The sequence below is a fragment of the Phoca vitulina genome, unplaced genomic scaffold (assembly GCF_004348235.1).
Source record: "Phoca vitulina isolate PV1807 unplaced genomic scaffold, GSC_HSeal_1.0 scaffold14, whole genome shotgun sequence".
NCBI lineage: Eukaryota > Metazoa > Chordata > Mammalia > Carnivora > Phocidae > Phoca > Phoca vitulina.
The window spans coordinates 12,979,229-12,998,217 of record NW_022589717.1 but is presented as its reverse complement, the minus strand read 5'-3'; the positions used below and the strand labels follow the sequence as shown (position 1 = coordinate 12,998,217).

Here is an 18,989-nt window from a genome sequence, read left to right as displayed (position 1 = left end):
TTTTTTTTTTTAACATATAATGTATTATTTGTTTCAGAGGTACAGGTCTGTGATTCAACAGTCTTACACAATTCACAGCGCTCACCATAGCACATAACCTCCCCAATGTCTATCACCCAGCTACCCCATCCCTCCCACCCCCCACCACTCCAGCAACCCTCAGTTTGTTTCCTGAGATTAAGAATTCCTCATATCAGTGAGGTCATATGATATATGTCTTTCTCTGATTGACTTATTTCGCTCAGCATAATACCTTCCAGTTCCATCCACGTCGTTGCAAATGGCAAGATTTCATTCCTTTTGATGGCTGCATAATATTCCATTGTATATATACACCACATCTTCTTTATCCATTCATCTGTCAATGGACATCTTGGCTGGGTCGTATGGTAGCTCTATTTTCAACTTTCTGAGGAACTTCCATACTGTTTTCCAGAGTGCATCAGCAGTCATTCTTACATAAAATATTAACCCCCAAATGTACTAATGTCACACAAAAGGAAGTGAAGGAAGTTGTGTCAATTTCATGTGTGGGGCAGTATGTTCTATAAATGCCAAAAGGTAGAAGCACAGATGCAACCTATTCTTAAAAAAAACAAAACAAAACAACACAAAACAAAACAAAAACCTAACAGTCAAAGAATTTTCACCCTTCTTTACTCCTGTATTAAAAAGTAGTGCTGGGGTCTGACACCCAGATTTGACTTTTATCCTGGCCATTTGCAAAGTGTTTCCCCATCTGACTTGCATCATTAGGGTTATGGATAAAAGTTCATTCACTTTGAAGAGAGGTGTATCTACTCCTCCCTCTTCTTGCCTTCATGCTTATATTTCCTGAGGCAGCTGCTATCTAAGGGTCTTTTAGAGCCACTGTGCTGTTTAGCTACTTCCAAAAACTTGTACAAACCAAAAGGATCTTCCTCAAACTGAACTGGTCCTTTTTGGCCTTTCTGCCTATGGTCTGAACCAGAAAATTCTTTATCAGGAACAAAACTCTTGGTCTTTATTCTGGCTTCTAGGTCATCACCATACATGTCCTTGTCCAGAATTTTACTGGGCATGAAAATATTCTGGGCCATATCTTTACCACCTTTCTAGGCTTAATCATAACCATTATAAATTTCATCTTCTCTACCTGCAAAAATACTGTCCACACCCTTGGATTGGTTGAAGAGCCTTTGGTCATACTGGACTTCATTGGACTTCTGAGGATTGGGCACATCAGGAGCAATTACTTCACTGATATCTTGATTTTCATTTCTCTGTAGTTTTAACCTCTTATAAAAAGCTGCTCTGGAAAGATTCTCCCCCCTTGTGCTGTCTCTCCTTTCACCTGTCATGCTGGATTTCATCCCTCTCAGGTGCCTCTCCAACCTCTTTTTCCACATGGGTTTTGATCCTAACTCGTCTCTCCCTGGCTTTCTGGGCCATTTCTCTAAGTTTCTCTTCATGTTTCTCCTTTTCTTTTTGAGCCATAGTTCTCTCTACTTGAGCCCATATTTCTACAGCTTCACAAACCTTCCAATAAGCAATATAGAGGGTTCCAGGCAGCTTGGCAAAGTTCTCACTGATGTGCACTGTTTGCACCCCTTTTCCATTAGCAGCCAGATGTTTGTCTAATGAAATTGTATAACCCTTTGATTTTTCCAGTTTGAAATACAAGGAGGAATCTTCCATTCTTATTCCTTCATGGTCCTCTTTTGGCTAGGAGAACGCATGACAGGTGAAGGAGGAGAAAGTGGTTCCCAGGGAATTTTCTTATTAATCTTTAAACTTGGAGGTTCCACTGGATCTTTCTGCATTTCCACCATCCAAGTAACTCTCTGTTTAGCTCCAGAGTTGAAAGCCACTCCTTGTTGATATGGTGTGTGTCAAATATACTGAGCAGGAGCCAGTTTATTAGCTGCTCGAACTGGCATGGCTGCAGCAACCTTCTGTGGTATAGATTTTTCTAGGGTTACCCTTGTCTTTTCTGTTATCTCTTTAATGGCTTCTTCATCAGGTCTTTGCAGGTCTGGGTTATCTGTATTCAGATGCCTTTGGAACCAGGTCAGTGTATTTGCTTTAAATGACCTTGTCTTTTGACTGCCCTTGCTGAGCAATTGCATCATATTTAATTTTTTCTTCAGCATCCACCTGAATGGCCAGTGCATTTGACATTTTTTTCTTTCATCCCATATCCCCAGTGGACACTGGGCTACATGGATCTCTGGAAAAGTACCTCCATCTCCAAAATCCTCTAATAACTGAGATATTCAGACTTTCTGGTACCCATATGGGGAAGGTTCTCTTTGGGAGGAGACCAGTGAGGTCTGTCATGATCCCCGGGATCTTGCCTTTCCTTCAGCCTCAAGTTGGTCCTGAGGTAGCTGAGTAGATGCAGGTAAAAAGCTGGTGAGTGCCATCTTCTTCCACTTCTTTGAGCATGAGCTATAATGATTTTTAAAAGATGTTCTTTACTGGTATCACCTTACCTATGGTCTTCAACACATACACTCATAATTATATTATAAACACTGTATTAGCTTTACCGAAGCCATTTTACAGATATATTGTTTTTTCCAAAAAATAAAAATTCTAGACTTACTGGATTACTGATATTTTTATTCTTCTTTTGTGTTTCTTCCTTTATTTTAAATATTTTATACAGATACAGGGACAAGGGTTGAAATGTGACATAAATTTTCTGGAAATAGATTGTCTTGGTCGGAAAGCATAAATAAATGCTAGTACTATAATTTTTTTTTTTTCTGGTTAAAGTAGGAAAAACATACATAAGTTAAGGTTATGAAATTAAAAACTAATTTTTATAGGGTTAATTTTTTTTTTTCTTATTTTGGCTTTTGCTGCTTTCCCGTTTTGTGACTAAGAAGAAATGTGAGGGATGCTTGGAAGCAAAATCAGCTATAGGGAGTGTGAGATCATTAGTATAAAAGAAAGAACAAAAACAACTCCCAGGGTAAAAAAGGTAAGGAGGACAACAAATGCTTAAAGAAAGATAATAAACTAGTTTTTTAGAACGAGGTTCTAGAAAAGTGAAAAATTAAGAATAGCAGATATGCTATTGATAAACTAACATATATCTTAATTTTGAATTTTATTGCTCATAATTTTCTACCTTTGTTCTTATAAAACTATTTTTTTCTTAAACAATATTCAAACCAAAAACAGTTTTCTACAGTGAATCAGGTGCTATGCATAGCATAGAACTGGGGATGATGTGCACTAGTTCATTGAATTTACAATCCAAGTTAATATTATTGTGTAATGCTTCAGCGAGTATGGTATACCTAAGAGGCAAATAAACTCTATCAGGCACCAAAGTGTCATTTGCTGTATGAGAAGAGGTAACAGAAATGGAACCCCAGTGTTCTGGAAGAAGATGTTTGCCTCTCATGGGTGATCACTAGAAACTAATTTGCTCACGGTAGGGTTGGATGATGATTGTGGCAGTTTTTCTTTACTTCTCTATATTAAGGGTGCAGGATCACAAAATTACTATTTGTATAAACCAAAGATAACATTCAAATATAAAAAGAAAACATACATACATATACTAATACATGATCAGTAAATATATATCACAAAGCCTCAAATTTAGTGTTTTTCTGATATATTTTATTTTTTACTTCAGTATTAGAAGAATTCGTCAAATAGAGTTATAAGTATAGAGGACTGACTGTTTCTTGGAATACCCAAGTTAACAAACAAACAGCAACAAAAAAAAACTATGAATTTATGGACAGGAACAAGAAACTGTAATCTACTTGAATTTGGAGTTTACATTGGGGATGTATATATAAATCCAAGGGTAAGCTTAAGTTAACTTAAACCGATATTATTTAGATCCTTCAAATGAAGAGATTTTATAACTAAAACAATAATTTTAACATTGAGAGTATGCATTCTGTCTGTTTAATTATGGACCTACTGCTTGTAATATTTTTTTCACTGATTTTCCAAGACAGAGATCCCCAAATGCTGGGGCCATTTATCATTCTTTCTTGTATACCCATAGGATGGGTAGCGATAAATGAGGAGAGAACATTGCTTGAATTATTTAACAAAATGTTTAGATAATTTCCACCCAGGAATAAAAGGATAGAACTAACATGCATAATATAGTTACTATTAGATAGCAACTCTGATATTATTTACATATGATGTCTTGTTTAATTGTAAAACTTAGAAGTATATATAATCTACACATTATCACTTCGGAATGTTAAGCTTAAATAATCATTGAAATGTCATCTGTATGTTGTGTGAACATGCTGTTCACGCTTGGTCATGTCTACTACTCTTTATTTTTTTTCTTTAAATATATTATAGAAATTAAGAATAATTGGGAATTAGAAAAAAAGATTATAGGAAAAAAGATTGAGCATGTAGGTAAGAACCACAGCATATACGAGTGTAAAAATTTCATAAATGTATATTTGTAAGGCAAATAAGCTCATAAAATAGTATTTCTTAAATGGGTGATATTATCAAAATTGTATGAGCACAGTTCACAAAAGTATACTTACCACATTTGTTACTAATTATAATAGTGTAAACCCCAGGAGGTAATGTATGCATTTGCTTGAAAATATAATTTATTTTCACTTACATAAATAATGTTTTTAGAAGGATTTCAAGTATGTAAAAAAATATATAATTAATTTAATGATTTTATATTTATTTTAATTTTTAATACTATCTTTTCTAGTGTATTTCACACTGCTCTAATATTTTTATATGAATTAAAAATTTGATTGATTCTTGGAACATCTTATAAACTGCCTTTAAAAACTTGCATTTTCAAGATTTATGTATTACAAAGTGGAATAAAAGAACTTTGTGAATAACACATAAATGTGATTGTTTAATTTATTGGAGCACATTTAAAGCATTCAAAAGCAGTCAGAAAAGCTCATAAAATTATAGCAACTGTAGATACACGGATGCCATTGTTCTAGTAAGTAATTCCTAAATCAGCATATTTTATTACTTGCCAATCTTAATAGCTAAAACTTTATAACAAGTAATTTTTCTTTTCTATTACCCTTATTTTAACTCCTAGTAAAGGAAAATACAGATTTTATAATTTGGCAGTGTACCTTTTTACTCTGATGTTTAACCAAAATCATTAAATGTTGATTTTCAAATAGACTTAATGGGTACTTGAGTCGAAATAATGAGCTCCTTAAATATGCCTGACTTTAAGCAGCTGATTTTACCATTTCTACAGTTCCCAAAATATCCATTTCTACTTATGCAAAAGAAACAATTTCTTGCAAATCAATTCTAAATCCAAATTTATGTTGATCTTATTTACTAAATCTTATTTAACAATAAATAGTAATAACCAACACTAACGACATTAACAAAATTTATGATTTGGCTGCCCCACCATTTAATTGGATATAATCTTTAATTATTGAAACTAATTACTTTCTATACAAAATCCATTTTATTTTTTGTTTGTGGCTTCTATATTTTACTGCATTATTCAATCTATCGTCAGAACTAAAAGAAGTATGAATAAAGCACATACATTGTTTCATTGAATGGATATTGAGAACAAAAATTAACTCAACTTTGATTTTTTTTTTTTAATATTTCAAACAAATGAACCAATTCATTGCTGGCTTAAGTACTTCCATGAACCTAATCATAATTATTAGCATATGTTGCTTGACTGAGAAGCGCTGGCTGATAGAGGAGTATCATAATGAATACAAAATAAATCCAAAGATATTTGTAAAATATGTATAAACTGTTATCATCCAGAATTTTGATAATTATCTTATATTATAAGAAACTATGGAAAGAGCCTGGAGTCCACCAACAGATGAATGGATAAAGAAGATGTGGACGGGGCGCCTGGGTGGCTCAGTTGTTAAGCGTCTGCCTTCGGCTCAGATCATGGTCCCAGGGTCCTGGGATCGAGCCCCGCATCGGGCTCCCTGCTCCGCGGGAAGCCTGCTTCTCCCTCTCCCACTCCCCCTGCTTGTGTTCGCTCTCTGGCTGTGTCTCTCTCTGTCAAATAAATAAATAAAATCTTTAAAAAAAAAAAAAAAAAAAAAAAGAAGATGTGGTATTACTAGGGTGCCTTGGTGGCCCAGACGTTAAGCATCTGTTTTTGGCTCAGGTCATGATCCCAGGGTCCTGGGATCGAGCCCCACATCAGGCTCCCTCCTTGGCGGGGGGCCTTCTTCTCCCTCTCCCACTCCCCCTGCTTGTATTCCCTCTCTCGCTGTCTCTCTCTCTCTCTCAAATAAATAAATAAAATCTTAAAAAAAAAAAGATGTGGTATATATATATATATATATATATATATATATATATATATATATATACAGTGGAATATTATGCAGCCATCAAAAAATGAAATCTTGCCATTTGCAAGGACATGGATGGAACTAGAGGGTATTATGCTAAGCGAAGTAAGTCAATCAGAGAAAGACAAGTATCATATGATCTCACTGATATGAGGAATTTGAGGAACAAAGCAGAGCATCATAGGGAAAGGGAGGGAAAAATGAAAGAAGATGAAAACAGAGAGGAAGACAAACTATAAGAGACTCTTAATCTCAAGAAAAAACTGAGGGTTGCTGGAGTGGAGGGGGGTGGGAGGGTGGAGTGGCTGGGTGATGGACATTAGGGAGGGTATGTGCTATGGTGAACGCTGTGAATTGTGTAAGACTGATGAATCACAGACTTGTACCCCTGAAACAAATAATACTTTATATGTTAATTAAAAAAAAATTTAATTAAAAAAAAAGAAATGGGCACTTTTATCAATTATCTCTGGAGGTTTCCAAAAGCCCCAATATATATAATTCTGGGTATCAGATGTGTTACTTAAATTGCTCAAGTTTTTTTTTTTTTTTAATTAATTTATTTATTTGAGAGAGAGAGACAAAGAGAGAGAACGAGTGGGAGAGGGAGAGAGAATCAAGCACACTCCATGCTGAGTGGGGAGCCCAACAAAGGACTCAATCTTATGATCCAAAGATCATGACCCAGCCTAAACCAAGTTGGATGCTTAACAAACTTTGCCACCTATGCACTCCTTAAATTGCTCAAGTTTTAACAGTTTGCAGGTGGAAGGGTCAGGACATGATTCAAGACTTCACACAATGTAACATTTGTTAACATTTGTGCATGTGATAAGCTTCTGCACAGTTTCTCAATCTCCATTACAGAACACAAACACGAATTTATGTAGCCTAGATGTCCATGAAAATGAGCCTTTTATCTACCTATCTTTAAATATAGTGCTCTAGTTTTAATTTCTGAATTTCATCTAGATGCTTTATTTAACACTATTATTTCACTGAAAAATATGTTACTAAAGAAATGAAAGTATATAAACATTTGACAAGTCAAAGTTAATTCACTATATCCAAATTTCATTTGACCTCTACATTCAGAAAATATTTGAAAACTAACAGTAAAATCATGAGATAAAAATGAAACATTTAGTGAATAAATGCTAAATAATTACACAATTTAAAATTTTATCATCAGTGCACACATGTATTGACAGGAGGTATATATATGAGTGTATATCTTTCAGTATGATATATATACACAATAATTACTGTGGTTAAATGGTAGATTTTGAATATCAAAAAATGACAGTGTTTTGCATTTTTTTCAAATTCATTGTATTCTTTTTTGAATGGCTGAAAATAATGATATCTGATATATACTTCTTTTCCAGTAGATGGTAGTACAGATGTTCATAAGAGAACGAGTAGTATATATTTTGAAAGGAGAGGTATTTTCAAACTCAAAAATAGCATAATAAAACTTAGTGTTAATATTAATTATGACTAAAACAATTATAGCAACTGATATATTTAATTTAAAAACTTGGAAAAGCATCAATCCCTAGAACACCAATCCTTAATATTTACATGTGTTTATCGCTGTTACCCAAACACTGCTTAGTTCAAAAAGTCCAATTTGATGTCTCATAGTCAACACAATCTTAAATCACACATCTATAATTTTTAGCGATTGCTAATAAAATGACATCGATAACCTTTATCCCTTGAGACTATCCAGTGTAATATTTTCTCTCTACCTTTGTTGATGTTTAGAGTTTTCCCTGAAATTGACATTCTTGACTTAAATATTCCAAATCAGTGTTATAGAAAAGATAAAATATTCAGAAATCATCACTGGTAGGTTGTAAAAGAAAAATAATTACAATTGGGTAGAGTTGTAGGGAAAATTTTAATACCAAACAAAATTTTGATTGAGGAAATTATATAAAGAAAGAAGGATTCCTTATATGTCTTGAAAAGAATAGATACCTAAAGGGTAATTACTAAGAAAACCTTAGCCTTGTAGTTTGCACATGTGCCTGGAATGGTTTATTTAGTACTTTCATGGGTAGCACTAGTCCAACTATGTTTTTATTATGGCATTTCCTTCGTATAGTCATTGATGTTTAATTAGGCCTCAGTAGAAGCAGGTTTAGAAATGACTTTACAAAACTACTTTGATTCAATGCTGTAATATGACATAACCTATGTGCCCTACAGTAATTATAAGCAAGTGCCTTTTTGAAGTGATGGCACACAAAGCAGCTTGGTTGTATGACCTGCTCTAGGAGCAGTATAATAGCTTCATTGGGAGTAGGCCACCTGAGCCACACAAAGACAGCAACCAGCGTTGGCTGCTCTACCAATTATCTTGGTGGGCAGGGAGCCTCTGAACGCACCTCAGCCTTGCACTAACCTTTTGCAGAAGGTCATTCTGGTACTTCTGTGTTAGGATGTAAGAATGGTCTGACATAATTCTGCCAGGCATTTTTTACAATAACAGTAATTTTCAGTTATTCCGCTGCTCTTTTGGTTCAAAGTATTGTGCTTTCCTGAACATTTCTCTTTCATGTGGATGATATTTACCTAATACCATTAGGTAATTATTACTAATATTTTTGAGGACTTCAAATTTTTACTATAAAGAAGCTATCAGCAGTAGTTTTCAAAGTTTTGATTTGCTTATTTATTTATAAGTCACACAGCCTTGTGTCCAAAGGAAAACTTAGAGAATTTCATTATATAAGAATATAAAGTAAAGTTGATAGTAAGGACTGGCAGGAGAATACAGAACTTCTTCCTTCCTACCCATTCCCTGTCACTTCCCAGTTGGTAGAGGTAGTTTGAGGGAACTCATGAAAACTTACAAAAAAAGTAGAGAGAATATAGTATGCTAACATTCATTTTTAATATTGTGAACTTAGAAGAAACAGCCAATTTATAAAAATATCTCATTATGTGAAGAGTGACCAAAAGAGCAATATTTAGAAACTAAAGTTTTGTGTATCTTCATAGGAGTACTTATTCTCAAAACTTTCATTAAATCCTATCACGTTGATCAATTGTCTATTCCCCAGCGGACTTTAAAGGAACACTCCCTACAACTTATCTTCAGCATACATCACAGATAACCACAAACACACAAATGCAAGACCCATAAACTACGTATGTATACATATACATACTTACAAAGACCACATTTGATTATAGCAAAAAATCTTTTGACTATCTTCATTCACACTTCAATCTAGGAGAACCCTCCCCTCTCATCATAAAGTATCTCTATCATTTTTTTTCTATCTTTTTGTTTTCATAAGGAAGATGCTTCCTTTTATAGTGGGATTTCCCCCTCTTTGTACCCTATAGGTGATTCATATAAAAATATCACTGTAGTCTGCAAATTGCAGGTTAGTCTCCATACTTCCTCCATCTCTTGTTTCTCCCCAAATCCATTTTGTATATTCCAACTTAGATGAAAATACGTACTGTACATAATTAGTTACAACATATACAATATGAGTATATATAAATCTCATTCCGGCTGAATTCAAACCTCCAAAAACCTGGTCCAACTCTCTTGTAAGGCTTACAGACTTACTTCCTGAAATGTATTATAAAGGTCAAACAAGTTGGACCTTTTGATCTTCTGTTCTATGGGAAAGGCCCTATAGCCAATTAGTAGAATCTATTCCATTGTTGTAGGTCTTACTCAAAGGGCATCTTTAAATCAAACATTCACTGATACACCCACTTGGAAAATTTTATTACTGTCTGGAATCCTACAGAATATGATATAATTTTCATGGTGATTTGCCTACTTTCCTTGTATTTTAGTTTTTATCTTCTATAGTTGAATTAAAGATCATGAAATTTTGTAGCAATGAGTTACTTATCCTTATATTCTGGATTTTCTGGCAAAGACTAAACATAAAAGAGGGTAAGAGTTGTAAATGTAAAAGAGTAAAAGAAAAATATTTGTTAACTGAACTCACAAATACACTTAATTAGTATTAGAAATTAAATAATTGTTTTGGTGTAACAAAGGTAATTGAGTGGAGAAGTGAAAAGAAGTTTAAAAATTTTTTGACCATCAGTTCTGGAAAATAAAATTTCAATAAAATATTTACCTGAATGTCAAATAGAAAAACATATAAGTGTATCAGATATTACTGCTTCTCCTTTATATTCTATGAAATATTACCATAACATTACCATTATTCAAATTCACTATTTACAATGCTGCAATCATTTTCTCAATTATTTCTCTGTACTAGCCAAAGAAAACAAAGACATGCATTTGTGTAGGAGTTTATAATATAAAGTGGATGGTAATAGAGAAGATAGAATTAATACACAAAAGTCTTATGACATGGCAACCGATGTAATTAAATATTTACTTTCATTTTTTTGCCTTTTTATTATTAATAGCCTTCAGAAGAATTTGCATGTGTTTTATTGTTCTTTAGGGCATAAATTGGTGATGTAAAAGTTATATTTATGACACTATGAATTAATTGCTAGAAACATGTTCTAATTTAACTACATGACCAAAGTACAGTCAGGGATATTAATCATATTCACCTTTTAAACATGAAAAAAATCAACTTTATCTCCATGAATAATTTCTTCTACTAAAAGTTGGTTAACTCAAAAATATGAGCTGTAGTTCTTGAGGGAATAAGGGTCTTATTCAAATAATTTGTTTTCTTGGGTAATGACTTGTGACATTATTATCAGTTTATGTCTAGTATTACAAAGTTGGCCCTCACAAATTTTAGATCAGTCTGGTTCTTTGTGTATGATTAAACTATGTTTCTTTCAACTGATTAGCCATACCTTGGTTATTTATACAACACATTCTATGAAAATAAAATTATTTGAGAAATCTATGAGATTAATTGAAAAAAAATATAACAATTTTTTATTTTTAAATCAAAAAATCTATTTTGGATTTTTTTTTTTTAATTTATTGACAGAGTGAGAGAGAGCACAAGCAGGGGGAGTGGTAGGCAGAGAGAGAAGAAGGCTCCCTGCTGAGTAAGGAGCCCAATGTGGGGCTGGATCCCAGGACCCGGGGATCAGGACCTGAGCCGAAGGCAGCCGCTTAACTGACTGAGTCACCCAGGCCGCCCCCATAAAATCCATTTTGAAAGAGATAAGCAGTATTGGAAAACATTTAAAAACTACAAAGCAAAATATATGAGATTTAGACAAACACTGAAGAAGAGATTTGTATATTTATTCTTATTGAAGTTACTATTACTAAGCAGTCCCTTTTTTCAAAATGCTTGGGATTTAGAATGTTTTAAGAGTAGTATTTCACAGAAATGAAAACAAGTTAAATATTTTATATTAAAAAAAGGTAAGTCATGGACTGAAAATAGTGTGTATAGTGAATGGCAAAAGTTATAAGAAAATGTCTACAAATCTTATATACTATGTTTCAAATATTGTTCCCTTTTGCATACCTATTAGACAGTAGGAAAAAAGGAGAGTTTACAAGAAACATGATACCTATGCACCATCCTTTCCCCAAAATATGACCAAGAATCAAGGCTTTTTGACAAAATCTAATTTTAGCATTCTCTATGCCAACTTTCTTGCTTCTCTTAGCAATCCTATTTGAGGTGAGATCTAGGTGAAGCATGAGGTCAAAACCAGTTCTGTGAGATCCTGGTCAACTATCTCTTGGCTTCATCTTCTATCGTGTTTGGTCTGCCGGTCTAGACTCACCTAACAAACACATTTACACTTTATGTTTCCTCTTTTTATTTTCAGGAATGTTTTCAACCTCTAATCTGTGGGACAAACCTAGGTAGTCAATACTTTGAACTAAATAAGACTCATGGGACATAGCTGGTAGTTCTTTCCCTGACAGTGAATAAAATCTCCCATATAGGGCGCCTGGGTGGCTCAGTTGGTTAAGCGACTGCCTTCGGCTCAGGTCATGATCCTGGAGTCCCTGGATCGAGTCCCGCATCGGGCTCCCTGCTCAGCAGGGAGTCTGCTTCTCTCTCTGACCATCCCCCCTCTCATGTGCTCTCTCTCATTCTCTCTCTCTCAAATAAATAAATAAAAAATCTTTAAAAAAAAAAAAAATCTCCCATATGCTTGTGTCTTTTCTGGTCATTCCTAAGCAATTCAGAGGCCTACAGTCAATTTAAATTGCAAATATACTCTCAATTTAGAAAGTAAAGTTTTTCAGAACTGATAATCAAAACTCCTAGCCTGAATTTAAATTAATATCTTCTTTTTTTCACTTACTAACCATCTTTCCTGATATTTCTGAAATTGAAGCATAGAGAAGAAAGAGAATAATCTAACTAGGTCTGTGTACAATGTCCCCTTCTCAGCAAAGACTTATTTAAAGATTATAGTTTATATCATGATAATGCATAGAGTTTCTTCACAGACTTTTTTGTTGGACCTCTCCATGATAAGTTCCTAGACAAAACAGTGCTAGTTTTTTTTGGCTGGCCAATTCCAATTCCACCTAACCTTCTGCCTCTGTTAGCATACCCCATAGCCTCTAAATGCTGGATTGTCCTAGGCTCTTCCTTTGTTCTCTAGAGTGGACTAGGCATGGTGGCAGAGCTGGAAGCTATTATGAGCTCAGTAGCATCAGCTATCTCACCAAAATTGACTTTGTGATTGCCACTCTTGACCTACAAGCAATAGAAACAAATGCTGAGTCCATAAAACCAAACTTCGAGGAGACCAGCCAACCTTTTGGTAAAAGTGCCTAACATCAGTCACATTCATCCCCAGAACTGGCAAATTTTCCTCCTGACTTGGGTAAAATATGGATTTGCCTTTCCTTCCCATTGTACTTCAGCCAGCACCACTATCTGTGTGTGTAAAGAGGACCTTATGTTATGGGATCTTGCATAATATCGCCAAGTCTGAGAGAAAAAAATTAAACCTAAGGAAAGGCAGCAGTGGTTACAAAACATGGGATCAACTGCTACTACTACATATTACACCATCCAGAAGCTACTAGATACATATATGGGTGCAAAAGAATGGCCTCTTGAAGACGCAGCAAGGCATCAGCTTAGAGACAGCACTTCGTCAAAAGGCAACACTATCTGTCATTCAGGATGCTATTTCAGTCCTCTGAGACCTTGAACAGAGAACCCAACTAAGCTACGCCCAGACCCCTGACTTACAGAAACTGAGATAATAAATGGGTGTAGTTTTAATCTCCTAACTTTGTAATAATTTGTTACATAGCATAGAACACTAATACAACTCCTTTTATATTGAAAGCTCTCCGCTGATAAATCACTTGAACAAGAATCTTCATCTTAGATTTTTCTTCTCGGTAACATAAAACTAAGACACCATCTTAGGCAGGATTTCTTCTTTTCATTTCTACTATGATTGCTCATCTGGTCTCCAGGATTCCTGCGTCCTTGACCTGTTGTCATAAGGCAAAACAGTTATTTCCCTGATACCAGCTTTTACTCTTTGATGCAAATCATGTTCACTTTCTAAAATGTGAATCATGTAACTATCCCCTGGATTAACTCAGTCACACACACACACACACACACACACACACACACACACACACACACATCATTATATATCAAATTCAATGAGTGGTCCATTTGAAGCCTCTCTCAGTAATGATTGGTTTAAGAGTGATGGGTATTAAGGAGGTCACGTTCTGCATGAAGCACTGGGTGTTACACGCAAACAATGAATCATGGAACACTACATCAAAAACTAATGATGTAATATATGGTGATTAACATAACATAATAAAATAAAATTTAAAAAAAAGAGTTAGTACCCCTTATAGCTTCCTCTTGAAAGGTAGGAAAGTGAGATTCAGAGCACAATTCTTTTGAAAGAAATTTTCCAAATCAAATCCACTCAATCACCAATATTTCAAAACACTGATATGCTTGCTAGAGAAGAATATTGGGATCTATAATGGTTTTGTACTATGTCCACCTAACTAAGCCATAACTATAATTACAATCTTTTCCCTTTGTGGTTCCATGTGCAGGGTGGTCACAAGAGAAATTCTTGGGAGATTTTTAAGTTGGAAGCAAAGCAACAGTCATTATACTAGGAAAAGGTTATAATGCCTGGTGTCACTGTAACTCTAACACATTCCTATAGTTGTCCTGTCTCACTCTGTTGGTAGGAGACAATAGCTGGGTTCACAGACAATTGCCTTTCTCTTTTAGGTAATTCAAGTTCTAGGTCGGGTACTTGTGTAACTCTGTATAAAGACCCCAGATTCTTCTGCAGGTCAAACCATGTCATTGATATTGGATACAGTTAGGAACAGTTGAGGGCTTCAATTTGTCCTTGTAGGTTTTCAATTGTCCTGTGAGTTCTAATTCTCCATTATTTCATGTTCAACTTTTCTTCCTAGCTGCCAGCCCTGTGACAGTGGCTTCAGGCTCACCAACACGCACAAAGGCAAAAACCTGTCACAGACTTTTTTACCAGCTCCCACAACTATATCAAGTCTAATCTTTACAATAATTCAAATATGAAATATGTATAATTTTCATATTGTGAAAACTTACACAGGACTCCTACTGATTCTATTTTCCTAGTCAAATTCTTACAGGTATGGGCACCTACTCTCAAATTTCCACATGATATGAATCTGACATAGATAATATCTATTTATATCTTATATATCTTTTACATAGGCTTCTGATTTCTACTGTGTTTAATCATTAGCAAGAGCATTCAGTGCCTATTTGTAGCATTGTCAGTGTTTTATATTTGCCATTAATGTTATACTTCCTCAGTCACAGGACACTCATGGGGCAAGTGCACACCCTCTCAGGGTCTGATCATGCGCACATGCATGCAATTAACCCCCCAGCTGCCAGGTTTCCTCTCCTACCAGCCACTAGACCAAGGCACAGTGCCTCACTTGAGGGTTGTGAAATCAATCTCCACTTCCAACAAATCACCACCTCAATACATGGTGGAAGGGTGACCTCCAAGGGATTCCAACCTCTGGCCTCAACCCCTGGATCAAAGATAGGCGAGAGGCTCAAAGTTGCTCACCAAACATATCATGGCACAATGCCACCCCAGGATGAGGATGACCACCACCTCCTCCTTGAGATGCCATGGTGTGTGCAGGCCCAGTGCCTCCCCTCCTCACACTTGTACTCAGATCCCCAAAAGGAATAGAAGGCAATAACATTTTGTTATGTCTAAAAATATTGAATCACTGATGTACATCTGACACTAATAGAATATTTATGGCAATTATACTTCAATTAAAAAAAATAGAGGAGTAAAAAAAAAAAAAAAGCAATAACAGAATGCAGGCTTTTTCCTTTCTTCCCCTCTGCTTACACAAATAAGTCAAGGGTGAGGGTGGCAAAGGTGAGGGGACAGAAAAAGAGACGGGTAGGTCAGGAAAACCATTGGGACACCAGGGGGTGGGGGAAAAAAAATAAAAACTGTGAAGAATACATCCTGGGAGGGCAACATGTGGTATTGGAAAATGTGAGCCCAATTGCTAAGACCCTAGAGTATGCTTCATTATCCCACCAAGCATCGCTTAAAGAAATCCAAAGGCAAAATTATTAAGAATTTCAAGACAGTGAACAGAAAGCATTTAATCATAAGCATGTGCTCTTTTGACTGAGGGGCTCTGTGCATCTGTGCTGTTCACAAGCTCAAGAAGCCAGCCCTGATTCCTATGTGTATGGGGCTCAGAGCAAATACTTCACTTTATTTAACTTTTAGGAAAAATGAATCTGCATAATGTAACTCATGTAGTATTTGCCTAGAAAACCATGTACACTGGTTTGATACTCTATATATAGTGAAACACTTTTTAGAAATAAAGTTTCCATATTTAACAGAGTATAGAATTAAAGCTCTATGCAAAAGTGTAATAGAATTCAGCATAAAGTGGAATTTTATAAACTTTTTCTCTGGACTCAGCCTTGAAGTATGAATGATAGAATTTCAAAGTTGAAGTTCATGAAAGGCAAATGTACATTATACCACTGAAGGTTATTGCATTAATTTAGTGACTAGTATGGAAATCCCAATGCAAATGTGCTCACTTTCAAACTAGATATTCGGGAACAACCTAGTTGTTGTCAAAACTAATTCCTAAGATAATTTGACATTGCTGTTACATGAATCTAAATCCATATTCATTCACATCCTCAGAAATATACACCATCATAACAGATATAATGCTCACTGGGTTTTAATTCCACTAAAGGTTTGAGTTTTCCGTCTCCATTTTGTTTCAGGCTGACCTATTTAACAAAAAACTAAAATAGCCGCTGGGAGATAATCTTTATATAGGCAAATTTGACAAAAGATTTAGGGAGGGGCACACATCCTTTAGATGAGGCAGTGAAAAGCTCATTTAAGAAGATCAATCAGGAAATAATTAGCCTCAGGATATTTGAAAGTGAAATAGCCAGTTTGGGATTAGAGGTGAGAGAGAGAAAAAGAGGGTCAAGGTTCCTGAGAATGTTCTTATCTCTAACAATCTTGATTTAGTCTCTAAGGAATAGGACCTGCCTATCATCCTAGTTTTTACAAGTTTTCGTCAGATGCAAATTTTACTTTTCTTTGTCTTTGTTAAGAAGCAAAAATGAGCTATTTTATGACCTGACTTATGTCAATAAAATTTAGGCATAACATCTTTCCTCAATTATAAAGCCAATCATTTTACTTCAGGAATGAATGTTGTAAATCAAGATAAAAGAATATTAGCAGTTGAAATTCTGTATAACATTTGCCAAAAAGAAGTGAAATAGTTTAAGAAATAGTATTACTCTAACAGTTACTATTGTCCATAAAGGCGATCTGGATAAAGTTGAATTTGTATAAAAGCAGTTACAACATATCTGTTCAGATGCTCCAGAGTTTCTCAGGGTCTCCTGTGAATGGATTTTGGTACCACCAGTTGGCATTCTTACAAGCTATGGCCCATCAGAACATGCCAAGTCATCCTCTTTTTTACTTTTGATATTTCATTTTTTTTATATGTTCTTTATTTTTTTAAACTTTCTCATGTTTTTCTTTCTAATGGGGGTTATTTTATTCTTCCATTTTTTTCATTCCTCCACTATTTCTCCTTTTAACCAAGTGCAAACTAACTGCCATTTGCTCAGAAGTATACTTTAATCTTAGATGGTTATTTTCTCTCATCAGCTCCTTTGGTTGATTCCCCTTTATGTTTTGTTGTTGTTACTGCTTTCAGTTGATAGTTATGTTCCATGAGACAGAAAAAAAAATAACCATGGATAATATATTTTAATTATGATCCAGTTTTTAATCCTGTACACTTTCGCATGCAGATCAGTTTGCTCATTGATATATAACACATTTTTAAGGCTTTTTATTCATTGGTATTCTTTTCACCTTTCCTAGTAAAGGTAAAAGTCTTGCTTCAATTTATCTTGCCGCTTTCCCCTCCCCCCTTCCCTTCTATAAAGCCGATGAACAAAGTGCTCAAGCACAGCAACCGTATCAGCCCTTAGTGGCCTGTAGCTTTCTGAATCGAAATCCAATAAATATATATTGAATACCTCTCATTTTCTAAAATGAGGATGAACGGAAAATGGTTGCTCCACTCGAGCTAAAAATGAGTCCATTATTGTACTGTGTTTTACATTCCTCAATAGAGGTAAGCAAGTAGTACGACCGTAGTCAGGGCACCTACCTGCCACTCAAAGCCGAGAACAATGCTATCTTGGCTGACTCCTGAAGGACATGTAAAAGTTTACCACCAGCTGAAGAAGAGGGACGAGAATGCCACCCAGAGCACCCAGGATGTGCAAAGGCTCCAATGTGAGAAAGAAAATGATGAGTTGTGGAACTTACTGCGCCTAGGAAATAGTAAAGGGACTGGGCTGGGGAGAGGAAAAAGAAATGCTGGCAAGAGATGAGGACAGGAGGAGTCAAAAATTCAAGTACCTACCGGGGTCAAATCTTAAGAAGCAATAAACATTTATTTCTTTGAGTGGAAACAAACTGTAAGACTATAATAGAAACCTATATGAAATTATAGCTTAGGGAACTATTGCTTCTAAATCACAATTCCATCCTCTGCTCTGCTAGTGCTGAGGCTGAGAGTCTGCAAAAGACGGGTCTACTTTGACAACTGACTTCTGGTTAGAATGTGTTAGCACAGGGGATTTAGGGTGAAAGATGCAAGGAGAACGGAGGAGGCTTTCTCCTTATTTGCTGGCTGCTGGTCCCGCAACAAATCTCCTCAGCAGTTGTGGGTCCTAGCCTCTGGCTTCTTTGAGCATCCCTAGAACCAGCTTTGCTGCGCTCCCTCAAACGGCCAGCAGCTGCCCCGGCTCCAGCTGGGAAAGCCGTTTTTCTTCTTCCCTCTAAAATCTGATCAACCCAACTTTTTCCCCTTATATCCTCCAGACTTGGGACTGTTAGCTACGCCATACAGTTACCTCTAAGTGTACCTCTGTGTTTTTGCTCTGGCCTCACTTCTGTAACAGGTGCATGACGTACTGTCAAATGAAATACCTTCTGTTCAAATATTTATCATGTATTCTGTTTCCTGGCTGATACAGTAACTATAACGTAAATTCAACATTTCAAAGCATTCACATTTAAAATAGAAATAAATCATTGTCAATGATAGCTTTGGACCAGAAATCTGATATATATATATATATATAT

General features: G+C 35.4%; 1 pseudogene; it reads right to left on the bottom strand.

Moving 5' to 3' along the window:
- Nucleotides 1–772: 772 nt before the first annotated feature.
- LOC116637355 lies at nucleotides 773–2,405 on the bottom strand (annotated as a pseudogene).
- Between the last annotated feature and the right edge of the window lie 16,584 nt (nucleotides 2,406–18,989).